Source organism: Toxotes jaculatrix, chromosome 18 (assembly GCF_017976425.1).
Source record: "Toxotes jaculatrix isolate fToxJac2 chromosome 18, fToxJac2.pri, whole genome shotgun sequence".
NCBI classification, from domain to species: domain Eukaryota; kingdom Metazoa; phylum Chordata; class Actinopteri; family Toxotidae; genus Toxotes; species Toxotes jaculatrix.
In genome coordinates this window covers 13,242,754-13,255,791 of record NC_054411.1, presented here as the reverse complement: position 1 = coordinate 13,255,791, position 13,038 = coordinate 13,242,754, and the positions used below count along the sequence as shown (strand labels likewise).

The following is a 13,038-nucleotide window of genomic DNA, read 5'->3' as shown; positions in this document are numbered from 1 at the left end:
GACTCTTCCAGCAGCACAGTGACTCTAAATGGACAGAATGTGCAGCCTGAAGACACTGCTGTGTATTACTGTGCCAGATACACACAGTAACACAAAGCATCAGTAGATCTGAACAAAAACCCCTCAGAGCCTGAACACTTGTTACACGAATCCACCAGAGGAGGAGCCCTCAGACCACTAATGATTTCAGACGAGTTCACTGTTAAAGACAGAAACAGTCTTTCAACATATTTATCAATGAAGAAGTTGATAGGACTCAGAAGGATGTATCATAATATTGAATATTAATATTATGTTGTTCATATACTGTTTATGAAAATCCCCATCTACTGAGATGGGTAAAAACTAAATATAATGTCACTTTATATGTCAATATATATATATATATATATATATATATATATACACACAAAGAGGAGACAGTTCAAATTTAGCACGTGTCAATTTTACCTTGATCAACTTCTATCAATTATTGCCTTTAAAGTCCAAAAGACAGGTCATTCTGAGAATGAACTCAGAAGACATATTTGTCTTCCACTTTTTCTAATTTGACTTCAGAGAATATGAAGAAAAATCATTAGATTATAATTATTTGAAATAGTTACTGTAGGGCCATGAAAAATTATTGTTCATGTGATGCAGATTGTGTTTAGTGATGAGGAGAAACCAACTTAAATTTACATAATGTGTTTGTCAACCTATAAACTATAAACATTTACCGTCCAGTTTCACCAAACAGTAACTGAGAGCCAAGTTAAATCCAGTTCAAAACTGTGAGGAGGAGTCAATGCAAACTCAGATGTCTTCCACCTCTATTTATCTGACAGCAGAGCGGATGACAGAGGACAGTGGACACACAGTTTAACATGATGGACTCTAGGACAAGACTGTTACTTTTAACTCTCTGCTGGGCAGGTGAAGAGTTTGACTGATGTTGATCTGACATATTTTCATTTGGGCAACAACTGTGAAACATGACATGCATTTGTTTTTTGGTTTGACAGGTGTTGATGGTCAGAGTCTGACAGAATCTGAACCAGTGGTTAAAAGACCTGGAGAATCTCACAGACTGACCTGTACAGCCTCTGGATTAATCTGGTTCACATTCAGCAGCTACCCTATGAACTGGGTCAGACAGGCTCCTGGAAGAGGACTGGAGTGGATCGCTTTTGTACACACAGGCAGTACCTCTACCTATTACTCCCAGTCAGTCCGGGGTAGATTCACCATCTCCAGAGATGACTCCAGTGGTACAGTATATCTACAGATGAACCGTCTGAAGACCGAGGACACAGCAGTGTATTACTGTGCCAGAGAGACACAGTGAGAGACAGTAATAGGAGAGTCATACAAAAACTACTTCTTCTTTTTACCACCACTGGGCACATAAAACACACATGGAGAAATGTTGAATTTAACACATTTCATACTATTTCAAAAAAAAGTATCTTAAAAAGTTCGACAAAATAGCACAAAATGATGGTTGAAAATTGTGTGGAATCAAAAGTGAATCATAATATGAGAGAGAAACATAATATCACAGTGTCTGTTATAACGCTGCAGTAATCTGAGAGAGAGAAAACAAGTGATGGCTGCTCATTTAAATTCAACATTTCCCCCCCAAAAAAAGTGAAGAGTTAAATTGAAACAAAACAAAGAAAAGAAAACAACAACAAAAACAACAATAATAATAACAAAAAGCCCCTCAACATGTTCATCTTTTAACAGATGTGAAGTGTGAACAGTTGACACAGCCAGCCTCTGTGACTGTGGAGCCAGGTCAACGTCTGACCATCACCTGTCAGGTCTCTTATTCTGTTGACAGCTACTTCACAGGTTGGATCAGACAACCTGCAGGGAAAGGACTGGAGTGGATTGAGATAAGGAGTGGAGATATACTGGAGGCTCTGACTACAAAGATTCACTAAAGAACAAGTTCAGTATTGACTTAGATTCTTCCAGCAACACAGTGACTCTAAATGGACAGAATGTGCAGCCTGAAGACACTGCTGTGTATTACTGTGCCAGAGAGTCACAGTAACACAAAGCATCAGTAGACCTTTAACAGTCTTTGGATAAAAAGGAAGTTGCACAGAAAATGAAGATATGAACAAAAAATTCCTTATTGTAAAGAAAGCATGAGACATTAAGAGAATCAGGTTTTCTGACTGTTACCAAATACATAACTTACTTTGTCTGGGAGCAATTTTGATTTAGAACTTTCTGTGGTCACAAACCAACCACCAAAAACCTGCGTGAGAATCCAGTGGCCTACATTAGAGACAGACCATGTTTCCTAAAGAAATGTAAATACCCCCCCACTCTCTCTGCTGCTTGTTGCTTTCTCTCTGACCTGTGAGTTATTTCTCCTGCTTTTTGATGTTTGTGTGAAAGTGTGAACAGTTGACACAGCCAGCCTCTGTGACTGTGCAGCCAGGTCAACGTCTGACCATCACCTGTCAGGTCTCTTATTCTGTTAGTGACTACTACACAGCTTGGATCAGACAACCTGCAGGGAAAGGACTGGAGTGGATTGGTAATGCACGTGTTGGATACACCACATTCTACAAAGATTCACTAAAGAACAAGTTCAGTATCAGCACAGACTCTTCCAGCAAAACAGTGACTCTAAATGGACAGAATGTGCAGCCTGAAGACACTGCTGTGTATTACTGTGCCAGATACACACAGTAACACAAAGCATCAGTAGAGCTGAACAAAAACCCCTCAGTGCCTGAACACTTGAAGTCTCTGAGAACATTTCAGCATTCAGGTAATTCAGTTGAATCTGTAGCTCACATTCTCCCTTTTACTTGTGTGTAACAGTATGTAAGACTCTGACAGAATCTGAATGGTCTGGAGAATCTCACAGACTGACCTGTACAGCCTCTGAATTCATATTCAGTGACTACGCTATGAACTGGGTCAGACAGGCTCCTGGAAAAGGACTGGAGTGGATCGCTTATATAGGCACTTCTAGTTCTCCTATCTCTTACTCCCAGTCAGTCCAGGGTAGATTCACCATCTCCAGAGATGACTCCAGCAGTAAGCTGTATCTACAGATGAACAGTCTGAAGACCGAGGACACAGCAGTGTATTACTGTGTCAGAGACACAGTGAGAGACAGTAATAGGAGAGTCAAAAAAAACTATTAAGACACTTCACACTACTTCAAAAGGGTTCTACAAAATGATGATTGGAAATTATGTTGAATCACAAATGAGTTATGAGAGTGAAAAAGAATATTTATATATAAAATCACAAGAGGGCAGTCAGTGTCACGTGTCTCTCTGTTACTAAACAGGGACACCCAGATCTGGTGTTCTCACTGATCTGAACTGACTGACACTTGACCCTTGAACTAAAGCAGGTCATACTTCTGCTGGTCTTCTACATGTGATATGATCATAGTCAACATATTTTATTCATTTATTTAAAAAAAAAAAAACAATTCGATGATAAGGTGTTTATCAGCAGCAGTGATTGTGGCTCCGTCTCTCAGTGTTATTAAAATTTCTGAGTGAAGGCTGCAGTGATCTATAAAGTGGACGACACGTGACGGCGGCTCATTTAAATGTATTGTTTCCAAACAATGAATTCTCTTGAATCTTAAATTATTATAATATATTTTTTTCATTTGTGAGTAAAGTTAAAATAGTAAAGGTAACTTAATTATTAACTTTGTGATTGTGTTATATTTCAGCTTTAACGTTACAGTTGTAACGTTTCCTGAAATATTATTAAATTGTAGAAACAAAACAAGGATATTTCCTGGCATATTTTTGCTCTGCAGATATAGTAAGAGAGAAAAGACTCTTCTATTGTCTCCAATACAGCCAACATTGACACTGAACATGTTTGAGTCTATGCAAACTCAGTGACCTTCCTTGTCACTCAGCTATAAAAACTTCAGATCAGACTGTCAGAGGAGTTCACAGCACGTCAGCTTCACCACAAACCATGTTTTCTGTAGCTCTGCTGCTGCTGTTGGCAGCTGGATCCTGTGAGTCTCTCTGCATTTGTCATAGACAACATTTTTTCTTTCACAGTCTAACTTGATAATTTATAACGAACAATGTTCTTCTTTCAACAGGTGTGAAGTGTGAACAGTTGACACAGCCAGCCTCTGTGACTGTGCAGCCAGGTCAACGTCTGACCATCACCTGTCAGGTCTCTTATTCGGTTAGCAGCTACTACACAGCTTGGATCAGACATCCTGCAGAGAAAGAAATGGAGTGGATTGGACATGCAGCAGCTGGATCCACCACATACTACAAAGATTCACTAAAGAACAAGTTCAGTATCAGCACAGACTCTTCCAGCAACACAGTGACTCTAAATGGACAGAATGTGCAGCCTGAAGACACTGCTGTGTATTACTGTGCCAGAGCGCCACAGTAACACAAAGCATCAGTAGATCTGAACAAAAACCCCTCAGAGCCTGAACACTTGTAACATGAAGCCACCAGAGGAGGAGCCCTCAGACCACTAATGATTTCAGACCAGTTCAGACAGAAAAATAGTTTTTCAAATAGAATTTACACTTAAAGTGTGGAAAAATGTAATGTGACATTGAAGTTATAATTTCTGATTAATTTACTCTGAGAACATTCAGCTGAATCTGTATTTCACATTTTCAATTTTACTTAACACAGAACAAAAAAGAATAAGAAAAAAGATCAGTGTAAAGCGTTTTATAACTTCCAGTTTCTGCAGATTTTACACAAGCCTTTTCTACAACAGCTTTGTCATTTAATACCCATCAGCTGTTTTGTTGAGCCATTAAACTTTCAGTTCAACCAAAAATGAATTGATACAGCCATTATAGACAATAAACTTTGTGAAAGTCATGATGCTGACTTTGCTTAAATAGTTCCACACTTTTCTCCATGTGAGGAGGAGTCAATGCAAACTCAGATGTCTTCCATCTCTACTTATCTGACAGCAGAGAGGATGACAGAGGACAGTGGACACACAGTTTAACATGATGGACTATAGGACAGGACTGCTGCTTTTAACTCTCTGCTGGGCAGGTGAAGATTATCACTGATTTTGAGTTGAAGTTGTCTTTAAAATGTTACCTACCTTAAGGCAACAGATTATTTTTCATTTTATTCTCTTACAGGTGTTGATGGTCAGACTCTGACTAAATCTGAACCAGTGGTGAAAAGACCTGGAGAATCTCACAGACTGACCTGTACAACATCTGGAATCTCATTCAGCAGCAACTGGATGGCTTGGATCAGACAGGCTCCTGGAAAAGGACTGGAGTGGGTTGCAACTATCAGATATGACAGTGGCGACATCTACTACTCTCAGTCAGTCCAAGGCCGGTTTACCATCTCCAGAGACAACAGCAGAGAGCAGCTGTATCTGCAGATGAACAGTCTGAAGACTGAAGATTCTGCTGTTTATTATTGTGCTCGACACTCACAGTGACTGAAGCTGGTTAAGCAGCTGTACAAAATCCTACAGTTCTCTTTAGACCCCCATTATTACACATGAATGTTATCCCCTATCCCTTGAACCACTCATATTTTCATAGAGCTTTAAAGTTATATTTTTGGGAGAGGAATGGGTACATATTAAACAGCTTGAACGTACACTGTTGCCCCTAAAGTTGTAGTAATTTTGTTTTCAGACACAGTCCTCTTTTTATTCCTCTTTATACATATCAGTAGTCACTTTGGAAGAGATTGATCAATAAAGTTTTAAGATATACACCATCTATGAAGAATAAACCACATTGTCACAATCATTTCATGAGAAGAGGTAAAATATTTTATTCCAACTTTAAGGGCAACAGTGTATAAATCATGTTATGAATCCTGTTACTTTCTCAGTGATGTAGCTTTAGAAATTCAACAAAAATAATCTTCAAAGAGTGAACTCCCAGAGCTACACATTGTAGACAAATTATTAGAGACTGACAATTTCTTAGTAATTTCTGCATTTATAAGAACTAGAAGTCAAATACATCACAGTCTGTGGTTATTCTTTGATGGCAGCTATGCAACAGGTTGGATCAGACAGCATGAAGGAAAAGCAACTTCAGTAAAATTTAAGTTAACTTGGCTCAAGTCACAACTGTCAATGAACATAATAAATGTCTGGATTCAAGAAACAAACGGTCTAATATGGCAAACTCCAGTCCACTTGTGTCCTCCCTGTGAGGAGGAGTCAATGCAAAACTCAGTTGTCTTCCACCTCTACTTATCTGACTGCAGAGAAGCTGACAGAGGACAGTGGACACACAATTTGACATGATGGACTATAGGACAGGACTGCTGCTTTTAACTCTCTGCTGGGCAGGTGAAGATCAACTTTTCTCAGATCCTGATTTGATGTTTCCTCTTAAGCTGTGAAGAAAAAGCACATGAATGAATTCCTTTTTTCATCTTGACAGGTGTTGATGGTCAGACTGACTGAATCTGAACCAGTGGTGAAAAGACCTGGAGAATCTCACAGACTGACCTGTACAGCCTCTGGATTCACATTCAGCAGCTACGAGATGGTCTGGGTCAGACAGGCTCCTGGGAAAGGCCTGGAGTGGATCGCTTTTATAAGCACAGCTAGTACTCCTATCTACTACTCCCAGTCAGTCCAGGGTAGATTCACCATCTCCAGAGATGACTCCAGCAGTAAGCTGTATCTACAGATGAACCATCTGAAGACAGAGGACACAGCAGTGTATTACTGTGCCAGAGAGACACAGTGAGAGACAGTAATAGGAGAGTCATACAAAAACTACTTCCTCTATTTACCACCACCACCACTGGGTACATTCAATTGTCTGAGAATCACTTTTCCTGCATTGCTGTTTTTAATGAACATTTTAATTATCATTCATGGCTAAATTTTTTCTTAATAGGGTCCAGTGGAAGAAAATTAAATAAAAATCAAGCTTTGTCCATTATAGTTGTAAGAAGAGTAGACAATTATCATATCGGTGTCTTCAGGCTGTGTCATCAAATTAACAATAAACATTAAACGATTCAATTCAGATAAATTCTTGTCTTAGTAATCAATATTTGATCTTCACTGCTGCAAAAGAAAGAAGAAAAGGTGAAAAGAATACGTAACTGAATGAGATAGTTAAAATATACTTTATTATAATCTATATACTAAAAAGGAGGAAGGCCTCGACATTCAGTTAAAAAGACAACTTCAAGTTAAAAAAAATTCAAGTTAAAACACTAGGCAGAGGCCTCATGCAGAGAGACAGACTACATAAAAGGAGTGCCAGGAGTGCTACCACCACTCACCCTTGGTGCAGCAAATCAAACTCACAGCAACCTCACAGCAAATGGTGCAGTCTACAGTGTCCCTGTGTATTAACTCACATGCATTTCAGTGAAGGGCCCTCACCACAGGTGCCTAGCCTCTCCGCAGTAGCACTTCACCTAGAAAGAAAAGAATCTCAAAACAAAACTAAACCACAAGCAAATGAACAATGGTGGTAAAGCAAAAAATATAATGTAACCCAATAAACAATAACAATAATCAGCAAAGCAAAAATACAAAGTAACCCAGTTGGCCAGAAGCAAATTCAAACAAAAGGATTCAAAGAAAGATGACTAAAGGAACAGAAACCTAAACTCAAGGCAAAAGTCAAAAGCAAAAGGTCAAACTAAATCTACCAGCCAAAACTAAATGTAAAAGACACATCTAAACAAGTAGACAAAGGTTAAACTAAGGTCCAACAAAGGCAAATTAAGGGGCAAACTAAGTCTAAAAAAGAGCAAGGGCAAAACAAGGGGCAAACTAAGAGCAAGCTACATCTAAAAAGACCAGGGGCAAAACAAGGGGCAAACTAAGAGCAAGCTACATCTAAAAAGACCAGGGGCAAAACAAGGGGCAAAACAGCAATAGTGCAGGTGAACCTTAAAAGAAGGGAGGGGGGGGGGCACCATTAACCGAGTTCACACTGCTCATTTAAAAGGCATTAAAAAAAAAAGAACAGTCACAGGCCAACTCACCACAGGATGTTAAAAACTAGTATCAAAACCCCTCACAAGCAATGCAGCACCTGGACAGCCACAGCTGGGACAGAGCAGGAGGCAAAGAAAGAGACAAAGGATCACAGGTGTCTTATATAACCTGCTCCTGATTAGGAGGAGTTGGGAGTGACGTAGCTCAAGGCTGCACTCAGCAGCTCCACCTAGAGTAGGGGAGGATTCCCCAACCACACATGATTATCTGGAGTTCATTATTTGTAGTTACTATTCATGAATCTGAAGTTACAAAATAAATAACATGTTTTTCATATGTACAAGATTTTCAATTCTGATGGACAATAATCGCCATTTCATTACTTACAGGGGTTTGGAGTGAGATCAGACTGGACCAGACTCCCTCTGAGGTGAGAAGACCAGGACAGACAGTGAAGATTTCATGTGCCACATCTGGTTATACCATGACAAGCCATGGTATGAACTGGATATGACAGAAGCTAGGGAAAGCTCTGGAGTGGATAAACACAGAAACACACACTCCAAGCTACACCAGCTCCTTTCAAAGCTGTTTCAGTTTTACTCAAGATGTGTCCAGCAGCACTCAGTATCTCCAGATCAGTAGTTTGACAGAGGAAGATTCTGCTGTTTACATCTGTCATTGGAGCAGCTGTTCAAAAAACCCCACATATAACCCCACACACTGTGGAGTGAACACAATGACACGTTTTTACATTTAAATGTGAAAAAAACAGCACTTTAAATAAATAAATAAATAAATAAATAATAGCTCATTATTGACAAGCTACTCAGGTAGAATACAAATGCACTCCACTTCAGTCACAAACATATCTCTATCTATATCTATCTAACTACTCCTCCTATTTTAAAACTCTAGAGGGCAGACAAGGACTGCGTTAGATACTTATCTACATATAAGAAGCAATGGTAGGGACTTTGTAAATGGTTTGTTAAATTATATGCAGTCACAAACATGTTAATGTTCTCTCCTTAATGATTATTTGTTAACAACATTTTTCTGTCATGAAATTACTATAAGTCTATCACGTTGTCCCTTCCAGTTTTGCTGAACACCACTGCTTCACTAATTGTTGCTTATTGTTTCAAAAATAATCATTCAGACTACATAAATTGTGCTTTAACTAATGTAGTGGTAATCTTCATAACCAATTAACTCAATTTAAAACACATTTAACAACACAAGAAGTGAGATGAATCTCACAGACTGACCTGTACAGCCTCTGGATTCACTTTCAGCAGCCACCACATGGCCTGGGTCAGACAGGCTCCTGGAAAAGGACTGGAGTGGGTTGCCTGGATTCATAGTGGCAGTGGTAGTGACAAATACTACTCTCAGTCAGTCCAAGGCCAGTTTACCATCTCCAGAGACGACAGCAGACAGCAGGTGTATCTGCAGATGAACAGTCTGAAGACTGAAGATTCTGCTGTTTATTATTGTGCTCGAGAGCCACACAGTGACTGAAGCTGGGAAGTTGTACAAAATCCTACAATCCTCACCTTTCAAGCTGGTCAAGCCAAAGCATTAATAATGTTTTGGTAATATTACTAATTGTTTTATAATATGTAATTTATGTACATATTGACAATATATTTACAATACAATTTTCTGATAAAAATAAATGAATCTTTGTCCCTGCAATTTAGAAATTCCTGAAAAAAAATTCAAAAACACAAAACAGATTACTTGTTTGTGAAATGGTCAAAAATAGCTCAACAACATGTCTGCTGAAATTGATCTATTTTCTACCAAATAACACAAAATGAAGATGGCAAATTAAGCAGAATTAAAAGTGAGTCACAAAAACAGAACAAAACAAAAAATAAATAAATAAAATAAAAAAATGTCACAGTTATTTATTTATTTTATACAGTGACTGACACTTCAACCCTGGACTGAGATAAACCTTCATACTTGTGCTGGTCTTCTACACCACATATTATCACAGTCAAAATGTTTTTTATCTGCAGCTCCATGTGTCAGCTCCATCTGCAGGGAAATGTCTAGAGACAACATGGACAGTTTTATGCAATAAAACAGTAAATAAAGTTTTCTATATCTAAATATAAATAAAGGGTAACATCTGTCCATGGGACCGCCTGGTGAGCTCAGTTGGTAGAGCATGAGACTCAATCTCTCAGGGTCGTGGGTTTGAACCCCACTCCGGGCGGCACCACCTCCCATGGGCTCACCACCCATGGGAGGTGCCATAGGACTTCTGTGCATTGTGGACTGGGCGGCAGTTGCCCCTGCGACCTGGGCCTGGACCAAGATAAGCGGCAGATGATGACATGACATGACATCTGTCCATGGGCAGGAAGAAACATGTGATTTTAATTGTTCCAGTTTTTGTCATACTTTATTTTATTTTCTCATAAAATGAAAATAGACTAAAAACAAAACAAAATAAAAAAAAGATTTGTAACTTGTTGATTAGTGCAGAACATAAGCATGAATGCATGACTTACCATGGTTTCTTGTTAGCTAAAAGATTTAGTTTTTTTGCACATTGTCATACAGGTTTCACTTCACTTCTTTGGCTGTTTCCCTCCTGGGGAAAACATTTTATCTGTCTGATGCTTCATCCACCTGCAGACACTGAGACATGAAACTGTCTTTTTATGCAAACCAAACATCTATCAGCTGCAAAGTTAACGTTTCTGCCATGATCATGTCTTTGACTGACATGATCATGGCTGCTGTCATTACTTATTTGCATCAAATATGCAAGTAAGAAAGTAAGAAAGTTAATACAGGCTGTATTATGTGAATGAAAATATGTTTTTTATCTTTGAATGAATGCAAGGACAATTTGTTGAATTGTAGAAACACAAATTTGATGAGGCCACTATTTTGTCATAATATTTTATTATTTATTTAATATTTCTTAATACTTTCAGCTCTTGTTTCATTATTATAAATGTAGGGACAATCCACAAGTGTTTAGTGTGAAATGAAGTCAAAATTTCATGGTATTTTTTACATTTCAAACCTCAGTAACACTGAACAGACTCTTTTACTGACCCCAGTTTCAGCAAAAGCGATGCTTCATATGTTTAATTCTATGCAAACTCAGTGACCTTCCTTGTTACTCAGCTATAAAAACTTCAGATCAGACTGTCAGTGGAGTTCACAACACGTCAGCTTCACCACAAACCATGTTTTCTGTAGCTCTGCTGCTGCTGTTGGCAGCTGGATCCTGTGAGTCTCTCTGGATTTCAACATGTAATCAGCGTTTATTCTTTTTAAGTATAACTTGACAATTTGTGACAAAACATTTTCTTCTTTTAACAGGTGTGAAGTGTCAACAGCTGACTCAGACAGCCTCTGTGACTGTGCAGCCTGGTCAACGTCTGACCATCACCTGTCAGGTCTCTTATTCTGTTGGTAGCCATCACACATCTTGGATCAGACAACCTGCAGGGAAAGGACTGGAGTGGATTGGTGGTGCACGAGTTGGATACGCCACAGACTACAAAGATTCACTAAAGAACAAGTTCAGTATCAACTTGGACTCTTCCAGAAACACAGCAACTCTAAATAGACAGAATCTGCAGCCTGAAGACACTGCTGTGTATTACTGTGCCAGAGACACACAATAACACAAAGCATCAGTAGAGCTGAACAAAAACCCCTCAGTGCCTGAACACTTGTAACATGAATCCACCAGAGGAGGAGCCCTCAGACCACTAATGATTTCAGACCAGTTCACCGTTAAAGACAGAAACAGTCTTTCAACATATTTAGCAATGAAGAAGTTGTTAGGACTCAGAAGGATGTATCATAATATAGAATATTAATATTAACCTGAAAATATTATGGAGACATTTTCTAAAAAGTATCTTTTCTGCCTGACTCAGTTTTTATGCATGCTGCTCATAACTACATTTTATAATAAATTTAGTTGTAGGTAGTCTTTGGATAAAAAGGAAGTTGCACAGAAAATGAGGAGGTGATTTAAAATGGATTCTCAGTTATGATGATAACATAAGACATTAAGGTAATCAGGTTTTGTTGCCAAATTCATATCCTCTGTCTGGGAGCAATTTCTCTTAACAAAATTTGTTCAGTTTAAAGTCTTAAAGACAAACAAAACTCTTACGTGATTTTTAATTAAATTAAAATCCGTGAGAAGTTACAGTTATTTACTGTCTTTTGTAAAGATGCAAGATAAAATTTCCACATATCACTTCAATAAAATCTTAATTTTCAAAAAAGTCAGTGAATTTAGTTAAAATTTTTTGGATTAAAAAAACAAAACAAAAAACAACATAGCTAAAAAAATGCAGGTCAGTTTCTTCTCCCCTTTTGTAAACTGAGCAGTTTATCAAAACAGTGCAATCTGCCCATAAGCATGTCGATATTTAAATTAACATTAACATGTTCAGTACTCAGTCAGTCTCACTGGGATGTTAAATGTTAAGAAATGAAATTATTACATAATGCGTACGATTCAATCTAGAAGCACTCTCTTTCAGTGAACTGAAGAAAAAAAACTTAATTTTGATTTAGAACTTTCTGTGTCACAAACCAACCACCAAAATCCTGCTTGAGAATCCAGTGGCCTACATCACAGCAGACCATGATTCCCAATGAAATGTAAATACCAACATGCACTTTACAACAAAATTCTATTGAAAAAAAATTCACATTAATCAATACACTGTCAGGAAGATCATGTCATTTAGTTTGTTTTGATCAGCGGTTTGTGGCAGTGTTTTTTTTCTACAGGCATTTGTTTCACATATTAAAACTAAGAAAATAGCAATGTTATGTACAGTATATTCATGTAGTGGCTATATGGATCAAAAAGGAAAAAAAAGATTCAATTAAGCTTAAACAGCACTGGAACAATTTGTCAGCATGAGTGCCAGGACATAATAGGGAGGGCCCCATGATGTCCTGATGCAAACCTTCAGTGTGTGCAGTGTACTTCTGTCCTGCTCACTGGTCTCATACTTTGTGTGGAGCATCAGACGTCACATCTCCAGCCTCAGGATGATGAACACACTCACTCTGCTGCTGGTTGCTCTCTCTCTGACCTGT

The 13,038-nt window shown here is 38.3% G+C and overlaps 1 protein-coding gene and 1 long non-coding RNA gene across 5 annotated transcripts in view; one reads left to right on the top strand and one right to left on the bottom strand.

The window, feature by feature from the left end:
• LOC121197996 (immunoglobulin mu heavy chain-like) overlaps nt 1-13,038 on the top strand; it is a 180,519-nt gene that overhangs the window by 1,639 nt on the left and 165,842 nt on the right. The gene's annotated exons all lie outside the window — the stretch shown is intronic.
• LOC121197998 lies at nt 5,690-8,028 on the bottom strand. 4 transcript variants are annotated; one of them, XR_005896307.1, is made up of 3 exons: nt 7,980-8,028; nt 6,475-6,667; nt 5,690-6,359 (listed from the first exon to the last, which is right to left on the bottom strand). It is a non-coding gene; the product is annotated as an uncharacterized LOC121197998 (long non-coding RNA). The 4 variants fall into 4 exon arrangements; XR_005896306.1 differs by lacking the exon at nt 7,980-8,028 and adding an exon at nt 7,344-7,404 and having other exon boundaries at nt 6,475-6,696; XR_005896305.1 differs by lacking the exon at nt 7,980-8,028 and adding an exon at nt 7,344-7,395.